Source organism: Lycium barbarum, chromosome 7, assembly GCF_019175385.1.
Source record: "Lycium barbarum isolate Lr01 chromosome 7, ASM1917538v2, whole genome shotgun sequence".
Taxonomy (NCBI): Eukaryota; Viridiplantae; Streptophyta; class Magnoliopsida; order Solanales; family Solanaceae; genus Lycium; species Lycium barbarum.
Window position 1 is genome coordinate 46839846 of NC_083343.1, and position 20794 is coordinate 46860639.

General features: G+C 41.3%; 1 pseudogene; it reads left to right on the plus strand.

Annotated features, from left to right (window-relative positions):
* The window catches only part of LOC132602262 (protein YIP4a-like), a 123151-nt pseudogene extending 110220 nt beyond the window's left edge, over positions 1-12931 (plus strand).
* The last annotated feature ends 7863 nt before the right edge of the window (positions 12932-20794 follow it).

The following is a 20794-nucleotide window of genomic DNA, read 5'->3' on the forward strand; positions in this document are numbered from 1 at the left end:
AGTCATCTTTGTTTATTTTGAGAAAGTTCAAGAAAAAGGGAGAAGGGGACATGTGTCCACTTTGTGTTGGTAGAAGCCATATATATATATATATATATATATATATATATATATATATATATAATTGATGACAAAATAAAGCATATTCATCTTTTAAATCATGAAACTTCAAGAAGAAAAACTTGGAGAAAGAATAGGGGCCATTAGGCCATGGTTCCAAAAATTTGGTCCATGGAAATTGATCAAGAAAAGTTATTTTCTTCTAGTATTCCAACTAATTTGAAGGTCCTAATTATCGTGGGGTGGTTGTTGAAGCAAGCAAACCATTCATTTGTGCAAGTTTACAACCCCAGCCAAGTTAAGAAGTGGAGTGAGAAAGGTATGTATTCAATCTTCTTTTACATGTGTTATAGATGATTTATGTATGTTGAAGTATGTAGGGATGAATGAAATTCATGAAATATGGATATAGGGGTTATGGCCGAATATAGAGTATGTTGACAAGATGTGATGAAGTGATTTTATTTAGTATTTTGATTGTTGTAGTTGTGGATTCCATGATGAAAATGAAGGTTGGATGAATTGAAATGAAGTTGTAATCGTTGAGAAATTATTGGAGGAATCAATGCGATTCTAATATGGTTTCTTGTAATTATGAGAATAATGTTGCTAGTGTGTGAATTATGGGTATAGTTCATGAATTGAAGGAAGGAAATGTGTTGTTATTGTTATTGTTGCACTTTGGAGGTTTCGGGTGGAATGGCATATTGGTTAGATTATTTTGAATATTGTGTGAATTGTTTGAAGTGTTCTTGAATCATGTTACAATGATTTAGGATGAACACTTGAATGTGAGATCATTGATGTTAGCTTGATTATATGTGGTTGGAATTGAATATAAATGAAATGCCCGTTAAATTGTGTAACAAGGGTCGTTAATGTTAGAATATATTTTGGATTAATTGTTGAAGCTGGAGATATGATTGTTGGAATCATTGTTGATAATTTGGCCGAGTTGAATTCTCGGATTGTTGTTGATAAATGGGCCGAGTTAGATTCTCGGGGATGGTGTATTTACAGGGGAAATGCTGCCGAAATTTCGGCAGATTATAAATGAATTCATTTGAAGGACTAAGACAGGTATATGACGATGAGTCTAATGATTTTGTCGATTCTTTTGAATATAGACTAGCAAGCTTGGATAAATAAGCGTAGCTAATAGGACGTGGAGCAGGTATGTAAGGCTTACCCTTTCTTTCTTTTGGCATGATCCTTATGAAACAAGCAGATGACGTATATGTATGATTTCAAAGAAATTCCTATTCTTAGAGCCACTAGGATGGCTAATATTCTTGATTTCCATAAGCTACTTCATACGGTTTTGATACGTATCTATGATTTTCGAAGCTCTATTTGATATGTTTCCGAGTCTGTCTATGATTCTCATTCACTTCTTGATATGAGTATTCTCAATATGATCGAGTTTATTATATGATTGGACAACGAGATGAGCATAAAGAGTTTTGTTTCTAAAAGAGTTCTGTAAGTTTTAATGTCCCTAACTTTTGTAAACGATCTCGGATTTGCTTTGAAACGTTCGTAATGGTTTCTGTACTAAAATGTCCATAACTTTCTCATACTAAACCGGATTGACTTGAAACATGTTTATTATCCTTCAAATGTCGGTAAGTGTACGTATCTATCGAGTCTTGATTTATGTGCATATGGTTTCGCACTACTCTGCTCGTGCAAGCCTCAGTATGTCCTTCACTGCGCCCCGGGCCAGGTTCTGTTATCGTGCGCCTCCTCTGTATTGTTCATCGCGTCCCTCATTGGAGAGCAGGGATCTGTTATATGTATATCTGCATATGATGATATGATGATATGAGGATGGCGGCCAGAATGGCATGTGATGATCCTATTCACCGCGTCTCTCCCTAGAGGGCCGGGATTTGTTATATGCATATATGATATATGATGTCGGCATACATGATGACTTCATTCACCGCGTCCCTCACTAGAGGGCCGGGATCTGTTAAATGTATATGTATATGATGACATATGATGTCGGCACGCATGGTCTGTGTTTGGAAAGTAAGCATTTTGGCACTCCGGATGGTTTACTTATTTTCTGTACTTCTTCTGACATATGACATCGGTATGCATGATTTGCATTCGAAAAATAAGCATTTTGGTATTCTGAATAATGTACTTACTTTTGTGCTGCTTGTTTTGATTTTGGTTCTGTTTTCTGTATTCCATACCTTACATACTCAGTACATATTCCGTACTGACCCCCTTTCTTCGGGGGCTGCATTTCATGCCACGCAGGTACACCCAGATGAGTAAAAGACATTGCTAGAAGATGCTTCAGCTGGATTGGCGAGCTCCACTTCCTTTCGGAGTGTTGCCGAGTCAGAGTACATATGTTATGATTTATGATTAATGTTAGAGACTTTGCAGACACAGTCGTGGGTATAGAATGTCAGTCTTGTAAGCGGCTTCACCATCCGATGTGTCTTTATACGTTATGTTACAGATTCCATATGGTTACAGATTTTGTTTGATTTGAGAACGATAAAAAAAATGTTTCTGAAAGCCCTTATTATGTATTTCGTTTTATCTGAGTTAGAAGTCCAAGCGAGTATGTGTGTAATAAGAGTCAGTGGGTTCGCTCGGCTCCGAATATAGGGTCGGGTGCCCATCACGCCCTAGCAAGATTAGGGTGTGACAAAGTGGTATCAGAGCAGGTTGTCCTAGGGGTTGTCTGCAAAGTCGTGTCCAGTAGAGTCCTGTTTATGGGTGTGAAGTCGGCCACATTTATAAACAGAAGGCTGCAGGGCATCTAGGGATTGCTGACCTTCTTTCTGTCTTAGATCGTGCGATAGAGCCAAGTCATAGGAAAATGGGATTCCTTAGATAAGCCTTACATACGAAGGAAAAAGGTGAGTGGAGATATGGAAAGTCACAGGGGTAAGTATTGATATCTTATTCTTTCACCTGAAATTGGAAGCCCTAGATGGCTGGAATGTGTCATATAGCCGTATGTTCTGTAAGGTATTGTCGATGTTTACTGCGTACAGATTTTGAATAGTAAGAATTGTAAAGGAGACCCGATCAGAATTTTTCAAATCAGGTCATTTAATTAGGTACACCTAACAGGAGGAAGCGTGGAAAGGAAATATCGTAAATAGACAATAAGTGGGATGTGACATTTTAGAGGAGCTACGGATTTGGGCATGGCGTGAAAAATGATTGTGAGAAAGACGATTAGCAGTCTGAAGGATCAAAATGGGTTGCATTCGAGGTTTAGCAGGAGCAAGGTCTATTGGGCGACTCAAGGAAAGTTGACCAAATGAGTTTTGCTGTAGATTATTATGTAAGGATGGTGAGTGGAAATCTGAACAGGCTGATACCTGAAGTATTCATAAGTAATGGCGACGAAGGTGTGTTCCCTACCATCGGGAATCTAGGAATCTAGGACGAAGGGTGGTTATACACATAAGTGGAAGGTGAATGTTGAGGATTGAAAAGGGTAAAATAGTAATTGTAAAGAGAAGGACGTGTTATGAAAATGTCTCGGAATCTGTAAGACTTCGACTTGCTCCAGATTATGTAATGAAGGTCATGCGATGAGGTGGATGCGATTATATCAGCGCTAATGCACCGGATTTCATCAGAGTTTCAGGGTTAAGCGTACTGGGGTGAGAGAAATCTTAGGATGGGTGACCCCTGGAAAGTGTGCAAGAAATCCTATAGATTTAGGCATAAGAGGCAAATGGGAAACTAGGGTAGCCTAAGGGAAATTAGAGTATGTGGGATAGTTGGAGACCATAAGAGGTCGCGTAGGGCGAGGCAGACTAGACTGGTGAAGAGACAGAAAGTGCATCCCAGCTCCGAAATTAGGATAAGTTTGAATAGCGTTTGAAAATGTTTTGTAGGAGAGATGGTAGTAATTATATATACATATATATGAATGAGTATGATATCCCACCTGTGATTGTATCGGTGGGCATGTGTGTCCCAGCAACCGGTGCTACGGTATGGAAGACATCAATCGAGTAAGGGTACCGAAGTTCTAATGTGACGATAATTGGAAAAGAAAGAGAGTGAGTAAATGGAAGGCAAGGAGATCAAAGTGTCAGAAAAAGGGTGAAAAGTAAGAAACATGATTGAGCAAAGCCTCCAAAAGAAACGACGGGCAAAGCACGAGACTATTTAGGTAAAAATTCAAAAATAGGCATGTGAAAAGAATAAAGTGTGGTAATATGGAACAAAAGAGGAATGTGTAGGGTACGAGAACCAAATTTCAATAAGTGGGGCTAAAGGAATAGTGACTATGACAAGGGAATGTGAGGTAAGAGAAAGAATGCTTAGGCCTTGCAACGATGTTAGGAGATTTCCAGTCTGTGAGAGGTATATAAAGGGATAAGTGTATGATAAAATTAACATGGTTGCCTCGGACATGGAGGAGCTTTACAAAAGGATGACTAAAGAATAGAACCGATTCGTGCGTATAAAGGAATACCTTATGAACTTCAGAGCCAATGCTACAATCAACAAGAGAAGAAAGCTATTTAGGAAAAGGAGAGTATTTAGGAAGAAAGTAATTGGAAATCTTTAACCGTAGGAGTAAGAAGGATACCTTAACGAGTTAGCAGTAGGAATCCGATTACGCATCGAGGAAAGAACAAGGGTGATGGATCGACACTGTTGATTGGGAAATTAATGGTATAGAATGAGAATTCATGTGAGGTCTGAAAGACTTGATCTTAGGGGAAATGTAAAGAAGTGCAAGGAACGTGCATGGAAGATCCCTCGGTCATAGCATCATAAATATAGTTAAAGGTTAGATGAGCGAGCATAGAGAGAGTGTAAACTGTAAGGATTCTATGCTGAGAGCAAAAGCAGCAGGGCACTCGAGACAACATGGATGCACAGCCGCAATACGAGCGCGTAGTTAAGAAGAATTACTAGTAAGTGAGCTAAATGAGCCAACAAGGACTAACGATGGACGAAACGAGCGCCAATACAAAGAAATCAAAGACAAGTATACTTGTGTCGAGAAATGTGAGCGAAGAAAACAGAACACCAAAGGCCGATGGATATTTATAGCATGGTAAGCGAGACTACAATACTGTAGATAAAATGAGAGCAAGGAACAGCCTGTGGCCATATCGGATCGTCAAGTGAAGATTGCGTACCAAAGACATGGATTCTGTTAAGGTGTGGTGACGAAACAATAACAGAGAAGAGATGATCTGGGGAGTACAAGGATAATAAGTTGGCGCAGCGGATTAGAAAACCCATGACACGGAATGAGGACTCATGTAATGACCGAGGAGTTCGATCATAAAGGAAATAGGGTGAAAGATAAGGAATGAGCATGAAGAAAAGGACAACTATAAGAGGGACCCCCCGAAGTGTTACAAGACCCCATAAGACCAGTTGCACATTCGAGGATGAATGTTCTAAAGGGGGGGGGGGGGGGGAGGATGTTATAGCCCGTATTTTGTACATTCGGATATTTCAAGGTAGCCGTGGTAAGTTAAGGGCAAGACTATTTTTCAAAGTTATTTTAATATACAAGTTGTTTATTAATATGGAAATATTGAGAAAGGCTAAGGGTAAAAAGGGAAATTCACAAGAAGGTTCATGGTAATATTGTGGAAGGCTAGGGGCAAAATGGGAATTTCACAAAATATTCAAAAAGGTTCTTGAAGGGGCCATGTTGGCCGTGTGGCATGTGTCCACATTTTTATTTGATGGGGCTAATTGTATATATATGGACCAAAGCTTACATAGCAAGACAAATAGTCATCGTTGTTTATTTTGAGAAAGTTCAAGAAAAAGGGAGAAGGGGACATGTGTCCACTTTGTGTTGGTAGAAGCCATATATATATATATATACAATTGATGACAAAATAAAGCATATTCATCTTTTAAATCATGAAACTTCAAGAAGAAAAACTTGGAGAAAGAATAGGGGCCATTAGGCCATGGTTCCAAAAATTTGGTCCATGGAAATTGATCAAGAAAAATCATTTTCTTCTAGTATTCCAACTAATTCGAAGGCCCTAATTAACGTGGGTTGGTTGTTGAAGCAAGCAAACCATTCATTTGTGCAAGTTTACAACCCCAGCCAAGTTACGAAGTGGAGTGAGAAAGGTATGTATTCAATCTTCTTTTACATATGTTATAGATGATTTATGTATATTGAAGTATGTAGGGATGGATGAAATTCATGAAATATGGATATAGGGGTTATAGCCGAATATAGAGTATGTTGACAAGATATGATGAAGTGATTTTATTTAGTATTTTGATTGTTGTAGTTGTGGATTCCAGGATGAAAATGAAGGTTGGATGAATTGAAACGAACTTGTAATCGTTGAGAAATTATTGGAGGAATTAATGTGATTCTAATATGGTTTCTTGTAATTATGAGAATAATGTTGCTAGTGTGTGAATTATGGGTATAGTTCATGAATTGAAGGAAGGAAATGTGTTGTTATTGTTATTGTTGCACTTTGGAGGTTTCGGGTGGAATGGCATATTGGTTAGATTATTTTGAATATTGTGTGAATTGTTTGAAGTGTTCTTGAATCATGTTAGAATGATTTCGGATTAACACTTGAATGTGAGATCATTGATGTTAGGTTGATTATATGTGGTTGGAATTGAATATAAATGAAATGCCCGTTAAATTGTGTAACAAGGGTCGTTAATGTTAGAATATATTTTGGATTAATTGTTGAAGCTGGAGATATGATTGTTGGAATCGTTGTTGATAATTTGGCCGAGTTGAATTCTCGGATTGTTGTTGATAAATTGGCCGAGTTAGGTTCTCGGGGATGGTGTATTTACAGGGGAAATGCTGCCGATATTTCGGCAGATTATAAATGAATTCATTTGAAGGACTAAGACAGGTATATGACGATGAGTCTAATGATTTTGTCGATTCTTTTGAATGTAGACTAGCAAGCTTGGATAAATAAGCGTAGCTAATAGGACGTGGAGCAGGTATGCAAGGCTTACCCTTTCTTTCTTTTGGCATGATCCTTATGAAACAAGCAGATGACGTATATGTATGATTTCAAAGAAATTCCTATTCTTAGAGCCACTAGGATGGCTAATATTCTTGATTTCCATCGGCTACTTCATACGGTTTTGATACGTATCTATGATTTCCGAAGCTCTATTTGATATGTTTCCGAGTCTATCTATGATTCTCATTCACTTCATGATATGAGTATTCTCAATATGATCGAGTTTATTATATGATTGGACAACGAGATGAGCATAAAGAGTTTTGTTTCTAAAAGAGTTCTGTAAGTTTTAATGTCCCTAACTTTTGTAAACGATCTCGGATTTGCTTTGAAACGTTCGTAATGGTTTCTGTACTAAAATGTCCATAACTTTCTCATACTAAACCGGATTGACTTGAAACATGTTTATGATCCTTCAAATGTCGGTAAGTGTACGTATCTATCGAGTCTTGATTTATGTGCATATGGTTTCGCACTACTCTGCTCGTGCAAGCCTCAGTATGTCCTTCACTGCGCCCCGGGCCAGGTTCTGTTATCGTGCGCCTCCTCTGCATTGTTCACCGCGTCCCTCATTGGAGAGTCGGGATCTGTTATATGTATATCTGCATATGATGATATGATTATATGGGGATGGCGGCCAGGATGGCATGTGATGATCCTATTCATCGCGTCTCTCCCAAGAGGGCCGGGATCTGTTATATGCATATATGATATATGATGTCGGCATACATGATGACTTCATTCACCGCGTCCCTTACTAGAGGGCCGGGATCTGTTATATGTATATTTATATGATGACATATGATGTCGGCACGCATGGTCTGTGTTTGGAAAGTAAGCATTTTGGCACTCCGGACGGTTTGCTTATTTTCTGTACTTCTTCTGACATATGACATCGGTATGCAAGATTTGCGTTCGGAAAAATAAGCATTTTGGTATTCTGAATAATGTACTTACTTTTGTACTGCTTGTTTCGATTTTGGTTCTGTTTTCTGTATTCCATGCCTTACATACTCAGTACATATTCCGTACTGACCCCCTTTCTTCGGGGGCTGCGTTTCATGCCACGCAAGTACACCCAGATGAGTAAAAGACATTGCTAGAAGATGCTTCAGCTCGATTGGCGAGCTCCATTTCCTTTCGGAGTGTTGCCGAGTCAGAGTACATATGTTATGATTTCTGATTAATGTTAGAGACTTTGCAGACAGAGTCGTGGATATAGAATGTCAGTCTTGTAAGCGGCTTCACCAGCCGATGTGTCTTTATATATTACCGATGTGTCTTTATATATTATTTTACAGATTCCATATGGTTACAGATTTTGTTTGATTTGAGAACGATAAAAAGAATGTTTCTGAAAGCCCTTATTCTGTATTTCGTTTTATCTGAGTTAGGAGTCCAAGCGAGTATGTGTGTAATAAGAGTCAGTGGGTTCGCTCGGCTCCGAATATGGGGTCGGGTGCCCATCACGCCCTAGCAAGATTAGGGTGTGACATTAAACACAAGAGCTTGGTTCTGAAAGCGTGTTTTCTCAGCTAATTCAATTGGGCTCTCTTTTTGTGCATTCAAACCACTGGCTTGGTTATCCATTTCGACATTGTTAAGCGTTTGATGGGCCAGCTGATCTATTTACTAGTCTTAAAAGTCTAGAATGCTTAAACATTAATACAGTCTTACTGTAGGAACACCAAAGGTTGCCTTTGGACCACATGGTTCAGTAAGAACACCTTTATTATGTGGAAGAGAACCTGGAATTATTTGTCAAAAGAAGAAAAAAAGGAATAGAAAGAACCTTGAATTTTTCTGGTTCATTAACTGCACAGATTTATTTGGATAGAGGTCCTACCGGCCAAAGAGAAATCTGCACTTTAGGGTGGGCTTATCAGGGAGAAATCTTCGAGTCCTAAACACAAAATTGCGCAATTTTTTTGACTCCCAGTGTGGACAATTCTTATTCATGTCTAAACGAACCTTCAGTTGTTTTTGCCTTTTTCTTTCTGCTGTTACAAGTTGTCTCTTATCTGACTTTCCAAGGACACACCATGAAGAGGTTGTATACTTTCGTTATTTGCAGACACATTAAATGGAGATAAATAATCTGAGTCATTCTGTGGACTGTTGAAACTTGGGTCAGGCTGAATCTTGCCCAGACGTGACATGTTGTCTTGTTCATGAGCAGACGCTCTATTTTTCGAGCTCTTTTATACTTCATGTAGTTGCCTGTGGTAGATAGCCGATTTACAGACTCACATTTAGTACAGGTGGACTCCTGACTAATGGGTTCATTTTTCTTTCTTATTTCCTTAAATTTTCTTGCAGTCTGAGGTTTTTGCTGTTGCAATTGCTCTGCTGGCTGTCGGTGCTGTCATTCTGATGCTAAATATCTTGTTACTGGTAATGACACTTTCACAACTTATCACTCTAACAGAATCAGGGTAAAATGAGAATAACAAAAGGCTAAAAATACCCTAAAGATGGGTATGTTTATGACTTTTTAGCAGTTAGTAGACACATGATAAATATACGAAGAGATATGAGATACTGAATGGAAAAGGGAAAGGACAGCTAATCAGTGCATATATGCCCAAGGAACAGTCTATAAGCACTTCTCCAGAAAAGGAAAACCATTCTTGCGGCACTTGTGATGAAAGGAACCCAGTTTGTAGTCTTGTGTAACTAGGAACTAGCAGTTTTCCTTTTTGCAGTTCTAAAGGTTATTGAGTCACGGGATTTATGTAAATGATGTTGCTACTCCAGATGGATTAATGATTTTGACCTGCAGGGCGGTCACATAATCTTCTTCCAAAGCCTCAGTCTACCTGGTTTGTGGATTCAGGTGCCACTTCTCATGTCACGCCAAAGAAGGAATTATTTTCTTCTTATACTCCGGGTAATTTTGAAAATTTACAAATGGGCAATGATAGTGAGGTTGAGGTACTTGGTATTGGCACAGTTTGCTTGAAAAGTAATAATGGTTCGAGGTTGGTTCTTAAAAATGTCAAGCATGCTCCAGATGTTCGGCTGAATTTAATTTCTGTAGGAAAGCTTGATGATGATGGTTATGATCAAACCATTGGTGGTGGCCAGTGAAAGCTTCTAAAAGGTTCAATGGTTGTGGCTCGAGGTTACAAGATGTCTGACTTGTACTTATTTCAGGGCTCCATTTGTGGTGACTTAGTAAATTTGGTGGAGAATGATACTTCATCAGAATTATGACATAGAAGGCTGAGTCATATGAGCAAGAAGGGGATTGATAACTTGGCTAAGAAGAATTTGCTTTCTGGAGTGAAACAAGCAAAGTTAAAGAGATGTGTTCATTGCTTAGCTGGGAAACAGAAAAGAGTTTCTTTTCGGAGTCATTCACCTTCAAGAAAGCTGGATTTGCTGGAGTTGGTACATTCTGATTTGTGTGGTCCTTTTAAAGTAAGCTCTCGTGGTGGTGCACTTTACTTTTTTACTTTTATTGGTGATCATTCTCGCAAACTCTGGGTATTTCCTTTGAAGTCCATGGATCAAGTACTTGATGTGTTCAAGACTTTTCAGGCTTTTGTTGAGAGACAGACAGGGAAGAAACTAAAATGCATCCGCTCAGACAATGGTGGTGAATACATTGGTCCCTTTGATAATTATTGTAGACAGCAGGGTATTCGGCATCAGAAAACTCCTCCAAAGACTCCTCAGTTAAATGTTTTAGCAGAGAGGATGAACAGAACTCTAGTTGAGAGGGTTAGATGTTTGCTTTCAGATGCTAAGCTGCCAGATTCTTTTTGGGCAGAAGCACTTAATACTGCTGCTTATGTTATCAATTTATCTCTTACTGTTGCTTTGGATGGTGATGTCCCTGACATAGTTTGGTTTGGTAAGGATGTCTCTTATGCTCATCTGAGAGTCTTCGGGTGTAAGACTTTTGTGCATGTTCCTAAGGATGAGAGGTCAAAGCTGGAAGTTAAAACTAGGCAGTGCATCTTCATTAGTTATGGTCATGACGAATTTGGCTATCGTTTCTATGATCCAGTTGAGAAGAAACTTGTTAGAAGCCGTGATGTTATGTTCTTTGAAGACCAGACAATTGAAGATTTTGAAAAAGCTGAGAAGGCTGATTCTCAGAGTAATGAAAGCTTAGTTGATGTTGATCCAGTTCCTGTGACTATTGCACCTGAAGAAAATCTTCACAATAATGAAGATCAAGTTGATAATGAAGATAGTGATCATGTTCAGAATGACCAGCATGATGTTGTTGATGCTCCAGTGGAAGATGATATGGTTGGCCAGCAACCAATTGCTATTGATGTTCCAAAGAGTTCTCTCAGAAGATCTATTAGAGAGAAAGTACCTTTATCTCGTTATTCTTCCAATGAGTTTGTACTCTTGACAGATGGGGGAGAACCTGAATGTTTTGATGAGGCCATGGATAGTGAAGCAAACGAAAGGTGGTTTGATGCTATGAAAGATGAGATTAAATCCTTGCATGATAATCATACATTTGATTGGGTTAAGCTTCCTAGAGACAGAAAAGCTTTGAAAAACAGGTGGGTTTTTAGGGTGAAACATGAAGATGGTAAACCAGTTCCACGGTACAAGGCTAGATTGGTTGTCAAGGGCTTCAGTCAGAAAAAGGGAGTTGATTTTGATGAAATCTTTTCTCCAGTTGTGAAGATGTCATTCATTCAAGTTGTCCTAGGCTTGGCTGCGAGTCTAGATTTAGTGTGTTGCTTGATCGCCGGGATGGCGGTTTCCTCTACAAAGTCGGGAGGGGGAGAATTGTTAGATTTTTGGGTTTTCCCTTCCTATGTGGAATTGGATTAATAAAACCCAATTCAATTAGGTTTTTGGGTTTTCCCTTCCTATGTGGAATTGGATTAATAAAACCCAATCCAATTTGGACCAGGCCAATTTTTCCGAAAATTTCCTCTATATATTGGATCAATTTAGGTCTTATTTTGATAAACGTGAGAGAGAAAGCAGATTTTCGTCCAAAAAGTTTCTGCTACAGCAGACCGCTTTAAATTGTGTTAACCGTTGGATCGTGCTGAAATTTGAACTGGGGGTTCTCAACATCTGGTTCTTTGATTTCAACGGTGAAGATTGGATTTTGTGGTTTGTAGCTCCAGTTTTCGAGTACGAACAGTAGCTCATTTTTTGGGTGATTTCTCTCCTTTCTTCGCTAGTTTTGGTGCTATGTTTTATGTATTGTTGCTCCGTACTTGGATTTATTGTTGTAGCCATTTGGAGAACATTGTTGTAACTCTTGTTGTTTATAGTGGACCTTTTGTGGGCCGGAGGTCCCGTGGATGTTTCCTCTTCACCTTGAAGGGGTTTTACCACGTAAATTTGGTGTCTCTTCCATTCGATTTATTTTTGCTTGCTTTGCTATTTTATTGTTGGCATAGCTGCTGTCTGGATTTCCATTTGTGCTAGTGTTTATTGTCTTCTCTTGGTTCAAATAGTGTGGAAAGTTTCGACTTGGGTATTTCTTCCGCAGTTACCTCATCGTGCAATTTGGCTATTGCTTGTTTCTTCCCAACAGTCTGTTGGGTTACTATCTATTCCTACTTGATGTTGGCGCCTTTATTTGCATGCTAAAGGACAATGTGATATTGAAGGTCGTTGTGGTATGTGTTGCACTAGCTTGGAGCTCTTGGGTAGCATACCCCTTCATGAGTACAACTGTTAACCCTAGGAGGAAATCTCTTGCCTTGTATCCTGTGGTACTCATGTATGTATCTGTTGGTTTTCTCATTATTGACATTGATTGATGTCAGTCATGCCTGTCATATGAAAATGTATGAAGCCGATCAATGCACATTGAAGTAGGCATGTAATGTTGTGGACTTTTTGATTGCCATACGAAGTTTTATTGATAGTTTTGGTTCTGCCTCTGATATCTCACATTTTGTACTGCTGTGTGGATGATGTTATATAAATCTAGTTATGGCTGGTGTTATCTTGTAAGAATGAAATACTGACTTCACTGTAAAAGAGATCTTTTAATGGTATGCCTCGACATAAAGTTGTATTGATGGTCTCTTTGTTTTATGATGTGAATCGCTCTGAGCACTATGGTCATGTGCTTGTGCCATTACTCGTTAGTGCAATGTGTCAACTTCTTCTTTTTGGTTGATCGTCTCTGGGCAGTCATTTGATTAAAGAGGTCAAGGAAAGCTTTTCTACTTTTTTCATTTAATAATGGAAGGGCCATAACGAAGTCTATAGCGAATCATAAACCAGTATTTATAGTTGCAACACTTCCTCGAATCAGAAGGTACAGGCCTGCAGCATAACGATGTCTATATAGCCTTTTTTTTTTCAAGTTCTTTTTTACTTCTCCAATGATCTTTTAGGGAAGGGAAAAGGGTCAAATTTTCCCCCCACCATGCGAAAACGATAGATTTTATCCTCAGGTATACTATCGGCATAAAATACCCTTAGCATTGCCTAAACAATTCAAATATACCTTTTTTTGTTAGGACTGTCCAAGGTGGATACTCATCAAGAAATTGCACGGTTTGCCCTTCAAATGAGCTAGTCTTTAGCTGTTGCCCTTCAAATGGAATGGTCTTTAACTTTTGCCCTTCCTTTCATTTAATGAATCTTTTCTGACCAAAATGCCCTTCAACCTAAAAACACCAACTCCATTTTTTCTTCTTTCTCACCTGCGTATACTTACTGCTAGTTTGGGTTTAGGCTCAACAGAAAATTTCAAACAAATTTTACCTTCAACTATTTTGAGAATTAGTTGAAATTAGAAAATGTCTAAGCCAATATCAAAATCAATACGAATTTGGAGGAAAAAATAAGAAAAATCGTGAATTCCTTGCATATTCCAGATATTTCTTTCCAATTTGAAATTTGTATAATAAGATTTAAAAACTCAAAAATCAAATGTAGATGAAGTGAGATTTTGCATTTCGAATTGTAGATTTCTTACGGTGACAGGAGAAACCATATTTTGTTTGTTTGGCAGTAAAGAAATTGTTTACCCTGAATTTGGATAATCAATTAAATTTGTGGGTGAGGTATAGGATATGTGGTTGTGCCTTGAAACCCTTTGATAGAGAAAAGAGATATATGAATACACTATGAAGAAGCAACTAATAATCGGTGGTTTGTTATATACTTGTATGTTTACTAATATATGTGTGTTACTTGATTGAAGAAATGTAATAGAGATGAACACAATGAATTCAGATTGCACCACGATAATGAGAGAGATTTGTATATATTTCTAGTACAAAAGAATGTTCTTGATGTTAAGGAGCCAACCCCTTAAAAGTGGGCAATGACCCTTATTTATAGTGTTGCCTCATGGGCTCCATACAATAAGAAAAAACTAAAAATAAAGAAAAACTCTGACTTGGATTAGGTTGGGTTAGGTTGGCCGTACGGTCTGACACCCGTACGATTGGCAGTTGAGCATGGTAGGACGTTATCGACGCGTGGCAATCACGCAATGGATCTCCCGGACCAACGGCAACGAATAAATGGACTAACGGCCACGACCAAATGGACCACGGCAACGACCAACTCGGCCATGAGGAAACCAGATCAAATGATGCCCTTCCTTGGCTCCGGTCCAAGCGTTCCTCCGGTTCTGAGTCACACCGGTTTAGCGCATGTCCGATTTATACCATATACAGCTAGTCCCCACACTTTCCGGATTGTATCAGAGTAACGGGAAGTGGATACATCAAGAAATCGGCGACTCCGTTTGTCCGTTGTTATCTCCTCATTTTGGCGGGAACAGTTGTGTCACGTCCCCTTTTCTTCGGCCACGTGTCTTATTCCGGATGGTCAACTCTGACAACCGTCGTAACGCACGTCGCTTCAGGTCATTCCTCATTAATTGTGGGACACGTGGCTCCCCCCGGTTGGCTGTCATCGGTAACCGTTCCATTCCCATGCCTATATAAGGCTCTTCACCTCTTCATTCAAACATTTTTACGATTCATTTCTCTTCATCTTCACTCTTCACTGCATTTCTTCATCTTCGCCATATCTAATTTTCCTCCATATCAAGTTTGTTGTTGATTCATTGCTTATACCACGTGAAAGGAATCAACTTTGCCACCATTTTTACTAGCTGCTCTTGTTTGAGTGTTGCTGCTTCTTACTCTTGTCATTTCTCGAACCGTCTGTTCCCTTACTCTTTTTTAACTTCCTTTCTGAATCCACTCAAATTTTTCTTTTCATATTTTTAAATGTCTGAAACCACTTCCCATGATATTCCCTCGGTTTCATCTCAAGGAACCGAACTTGCATCTCCAACTAAAGCAAAGAGCACCTTCGAGCCCACTGCCTCGGACATTATACCGGCCAAGCCTAACTTCAACAAAGATTTTAAGGTCGAAAATCCTTCTTCGGTATCCAATAGGGGGTTTGATGTGAGGCGATATCCCTCATCCATTACTGAGGAAAAACTCGACTTAGTCCGGGCTGATTGCTGGTGGGACACCCGTTCAGTTCAAGTTTTTGCCCTTTCACTCTCAAGCTCGACTCTCCGGTCGATCCGGTCATCTTGGACATGTGTTGGACCTATGACGTGACCTTGGCACAGATTGGTCCGATCGTTTGGAGAGTCGTGGCATACCTCCGGTTGTTGGCCAACAATGCCGGGAAGGAGCTCACGCTGGCCCACTTGATACGCTTATATTCCCTGAGTATGTTCCGGGGTGGCGTAATAAAACTCGCAAAGCGTAGCCGGAATCCATTTTTCTCGAAAATGGACGAAGATAGAGACAGGGGCTGGTTGGAGCGATATGTCCGGGTGAAGCCGCGAGTTTCGGACATCTCCAGATCCCTCGAGCCACGAAGGCGGTTGGTCGGGGCCCCCGAGTCCGGTGCTAGGGATAGCTTGGTCCGAACCTTTTCGGCCCCAAGTGTGGAGCCGAGGAGGACGAGGTCGGCTGTGATCACCGTTCCCGAGGATTGCAGCTTTCTCTTTCGCCCGGTGGGCGTGGCGAGCTACCTGAGGCCCCTTATCTCGGACTCGGATAAACGAAAGATGAATGGGGTCTCTTGACAGTGCCTCATCAATGATGGTATGCACGTGGGCAATCGGGTAAGTTTTGTCAACTGTCCCTGCATGCTTTTCTTGAGAATTTTTGTCTCGTTTTATGAAAAGTGTTTGACTTGCTTCTTTTTGCAGAGTGTGGTGCTTGTTAACGAAGCCTTTGTCCGTGCCCAGCAAGAGGTGGATGATCTCAAGGGCCAACTGGATGCCCAAGGCCGGGAAACGGAGAAATATCTGCCCTTTCTTCGGGAGAAGTAGGAGGAGCTGAACCGAGCAATTGCTCTTTCCAACCTCCGACCCGAGCTCGATGCAACAAAGGCTGAAAACCGTCGATTGAAGGGTGAGCTGGATGAGATGGTTGAATACAACCACAGTCTCGAAGCGAACAAGATAGGCCTTAGCTGAGATAACGCTCAATTTTCCTCAAGGCTTGATGAGCTCGAAACCACCCTTTCTCAACTCCGAGGGGAGCTGCATTCGGTGAAGTCTGATGCTTCTAGCTTGGCCGAGAGGAACCGACTACTCGAATCTGAGAGTGCCCAGTACAAATAGTGCATGAGGGTGTTCGAGGAGAAGGCGGAGAAGAGGGCCCAGATATGCGATGATCTGAAAACTGAGCTTAAGGAGACGGCCGATGCTAATGACGTCCTCAAGGCCGAGCTCGAGTCGGCCATCCATATGCAAGATGTCCTCGGAGAGGCTCGGGATGTTCTGGCGGAAAAGTTTGCCCAGGCCGAGGCTGATTTGGAGGAGGCTCTGAAGAGCGTGGAGGCCGCCGAGGCTCATGCCACTATCGCTGTCGAGTACGAAACATGGAAGTCACGGAGGATCACTCTTGAGCGAGCCGAGCATGGATTTATGGATCTTCCAGCCCTTATTCTCGAGGCTAAAAGAGTCGAGGAGGAGGCTAAGGGTGCCCTCGGGGGCGACTCCGATGATTCTGAGCGGACAATGTCCGAACACTCCGGCTCCAGCCATTCCGGATAGGCTAGGGCCTGTACTTAGACTTTTTATTTTTTGCCTTCGTAGTGGGATCCGATGTAAAATCCTTTGTATAAATAGAACATGTAGTTTCCTTGATTCTTTTCTTCGAATGAATGTTTGTTATGATTTCCGCCCGAATTGTCGTCACTATTTCTGACTGTGCCTATTTATCGGCTTTTCTCCTCCTTCGGTATATGTCGTCCGGGAATTTTATGGAGGGTTTGCCCATGGGACTTATCTTACGCTTTTGTGAATTTGGACGTCTCCGAATCACGACGGGCGTTGTTAGGGCCGGTATTTTTGGCTATTTTTAGGGCCGGTATATTTCGGACACCTGAGTCTCAGCCTTAGCCGAATTTTGATGTAAAAGTCCCCGTTTGTGGAGTTAACGATTTTGGCTCGGTTCGCTATGACCTTGTTGCCTTTGTCGAATTTCGACCGTAGTGCCCGGTATAGGGTGTATGAATGAAATAGTGCCGAAATACGACGGTTATCACCGGGGTGAACTGTTTTAACAGGAAGACATCCGAAATATCGTTTATCCAAACTTTCGATAATTTTTGCATTGCAAGTGTTTGTGTACATGAGAATGAATTTTTCCCTTCCGCTTTTGCCATAGCAAATACTAAATGGACACGATTCATTCTGATCGTTTGGTCCTTACATCGGAACCTAATGCAGAAGATCCAGTTCTTGGTTTTGCTGTAGCAAATGTTATGTGGACACTATTCGTTTTGATCGTTTGGTCCTTACATCGGAACCTACCTATTATTGAAGGTCCGGTTTTACTTTGTTGAGGGCGGCCTCCGGTTTCAGCTAACCGGGGTAAACTTCGGAGTGGGTGTGATAGTCCGCTAGCTCTTATCCGAGCTGTAAGATCAGGTGAGTGCTATTAAGTCCCCACTCGTTGGGTGTGACCCCGAGTTTCCGGGCGTCTGTCTTCGTCTTTGTTGAGTAACACGTTGTACTTGTTGCCTCATTAAAAACCTTGTCGGAAAACCCATTTTGGGACAAAACGACACTAAGGAAAAGAGTGCAACACGTGTTTTCAGGCCTAAATTCTAACTTTATCCGGCTCTCGATTTTTCTGCAAAAAGAGAAAGGTTAAATAGAAAACAAGGGGAGTTCATACCTTAAGAGTAGTATCTTTTCAGATGAGCCACGTTCCAATTGTTGCGCAACCATTGCCCGTTCATGGACTCCAACTGATACGATCCTTTGCCCATTATCCCGGTTATCTTATACGGACCTTCCCAGTTCGGACCCAGTTTTCCTTCGTTGGGATTCTTGGTGTTCAAGGTAACTTTTCGAAATACCAAGTCCCCAACTTGGAAATGCCGAAAATTGACTCTTCGTTTGTAGTACCTTTCCATTCTCTGCTTCTGGGCTGCAATACGAACTAACGCATTTTCGCGAAGCTCATCTGTGAGGCCGAGTTTTACGGCCATGGCCTCCTCGTTTGACTCCCCGATAGTATAGCTGAACTGGAGAGTGGGTTCACCAACTTCTACTGGAATAAGGGCTTCAGCCCCGTAGACCAACGAGACAGGATTTTCTCCCGTACTTGATTTTGATGTGGTTCTGTATGCCCACAACACCTCCGGTAATGTTTCCCTCCAATGATGCTTTGACGTTTCAAGTTTTTTTCTCAGATTTTGGATTATTGTCTTATTCGGGTATTCCGCCTGTCCGTTTGCACACGGGTGATACAGGGTTGATACAATTTTCTTGATCTTCAATCCCTCGTGAAAATCATGACTTTGCCAGCCACGAACTGGGGTCCGTTATCACAGGTTATCTTAGCAGGGATGCCGAAGCGACAGATGATGTGGTCCCATATGAAGTCAATCACTTCCTTCTCTCTGATTTTTTCAAAGGCCTGCGTTTTAACCCACTTAGAGAAATAATCAGTCATAAACAGAATGAAACGGGCTTTACCTGGTGCCCATGGTAATGGACCGACAATGTCCATTCCCCACTTCATGAAAGGCCAAGGTGACACCACCGAATGCAGCAACTCCCCGGGATGGTGAATCATCGGAGCATGTCTCTGACACCCGTCACATTTCCGGACAAAATATTTCAAGTCTTCGTGCATCCGGTTCCAGTAGTAACTGGCCTTGATGATCTTTCGGACCAGAGCTTCAGCACCGGAGTGGTTGCCACAGGTTTCTTCGTGCACCTCTCGCATCATATACTCCGTCTCTCCGGGACCCAAACACTTAGCCAGGGGGCCGAAGAAAGATCGTCGATACAATTGGTCATCCATTAAGCAGAAATGCGCAGCTTTGGTCCTTAATGACCGTATTCTTTTGGGTCATTCAGGAGCTTTCTATCATGCAAGTAGTCGATGTACTTGTTGCGCCAATCCCAAGTTAAACCCATTGTGTTTATCTTGGCATATCGCCGTGTTCAACAAGTGCACCGTAGTCCCAGGGTTGATTTCTTCCCCTTCGATCGTGGATCCCAGATTTGCCAATGCATCGGCTTCGCTGTTCTGCTCCCTCGGTATATGCTGCATGGTCCATTCTTTAAACCGATGTAGTATCACTTGGACTTTTTCAAGATACCCCTGCATCCGTTCGTCCTTGACCTCGAAAACACCGTTCACCTGGTTTACGACCAAGAGAGAATCGTACTTTGCCTCGATTGTTTTGGCCCCCATACTTCGGGCCAATTCCAAACATGCAATCATAGCCTCATACTCGGCTTCATTGTTAGTCAATTTAGCAGTTCTAATGGACTGTCGTACGGCATCCCCGACCGGGGTTCTAAGGACGATCCCTATCCTGGAACCTTTGAGGTTCGAGGCTCCGTCCGTATGTAGTGACCAAATACCCGAGGCTTTCCCCGAGGTTAGCAGAAGCTCTTTCTCAACCTCGGGGACCATGGCCGGGGTGAAATCTGCCACAAAATCGGCCATGATCTGGGACTTGAGGGCCGTTGGAGGTTTGTACTCGATATCATATCCGCTAATTTCGACGGCCCATTTAGTTAGTCTACCCGATAATTCCGGTTTATGCATGATGTTTTTAAGGGGGTAAGTACTTACTACACATATTGGATGGCATTCAAAGTAGGCTTAAGCTTTTTAGAAGCACTTACCAGTGCCAGTGCCAATTTTTCCAAGTGGGGATAACGGGTCTCCGCATCCCCCAAAGTTCTACTTACATAATAGATAGGGAATTGCGTACCTGATTCTTTTCGGACCAAAACGCCACTTACCGCTACCTCAGAGACAGCAAGGTAGAGAAAAAGCGGCTCGTCCACCTTTGGTGTGTGCAACAGCGGGGGGCTAGACAAATATCTCTTCAATTCTTGTAAAGCTCTTTGGCACTCCAGTGTCCAAACGAAGTCGTTCTTCTTCCTTAGTAAGGAGAAGAAATGATGACTCTTGTCCGAGGACCTCGATATGAAGCGACTCAACGCTGCAATCCTTCCGGTGAGCCTCTGTACTCCTTTGACGTTATTTACTACCTCGATATCCTCGATGGCCTTGATCTTGTCCGAGTTGATTTCGATCCCCCGGTTTGACACCATGAAACCCAAAAATTTGCCGGACCTTACCCCGAAGGCACATTTTTTCGGGTTGAGCTTCATGTTATACTTGCTGAGCACGACGAAGGTTTCCTGCAAATGTTTTAAATGGTCCTCTTTTTCCAGGGACTTGACCACCATGACGTCAATATAAACTTCTATTATTTTCCCTATTTGTTCTTCGAACATCTCATTAACTAGGCGGTGGTAAGTT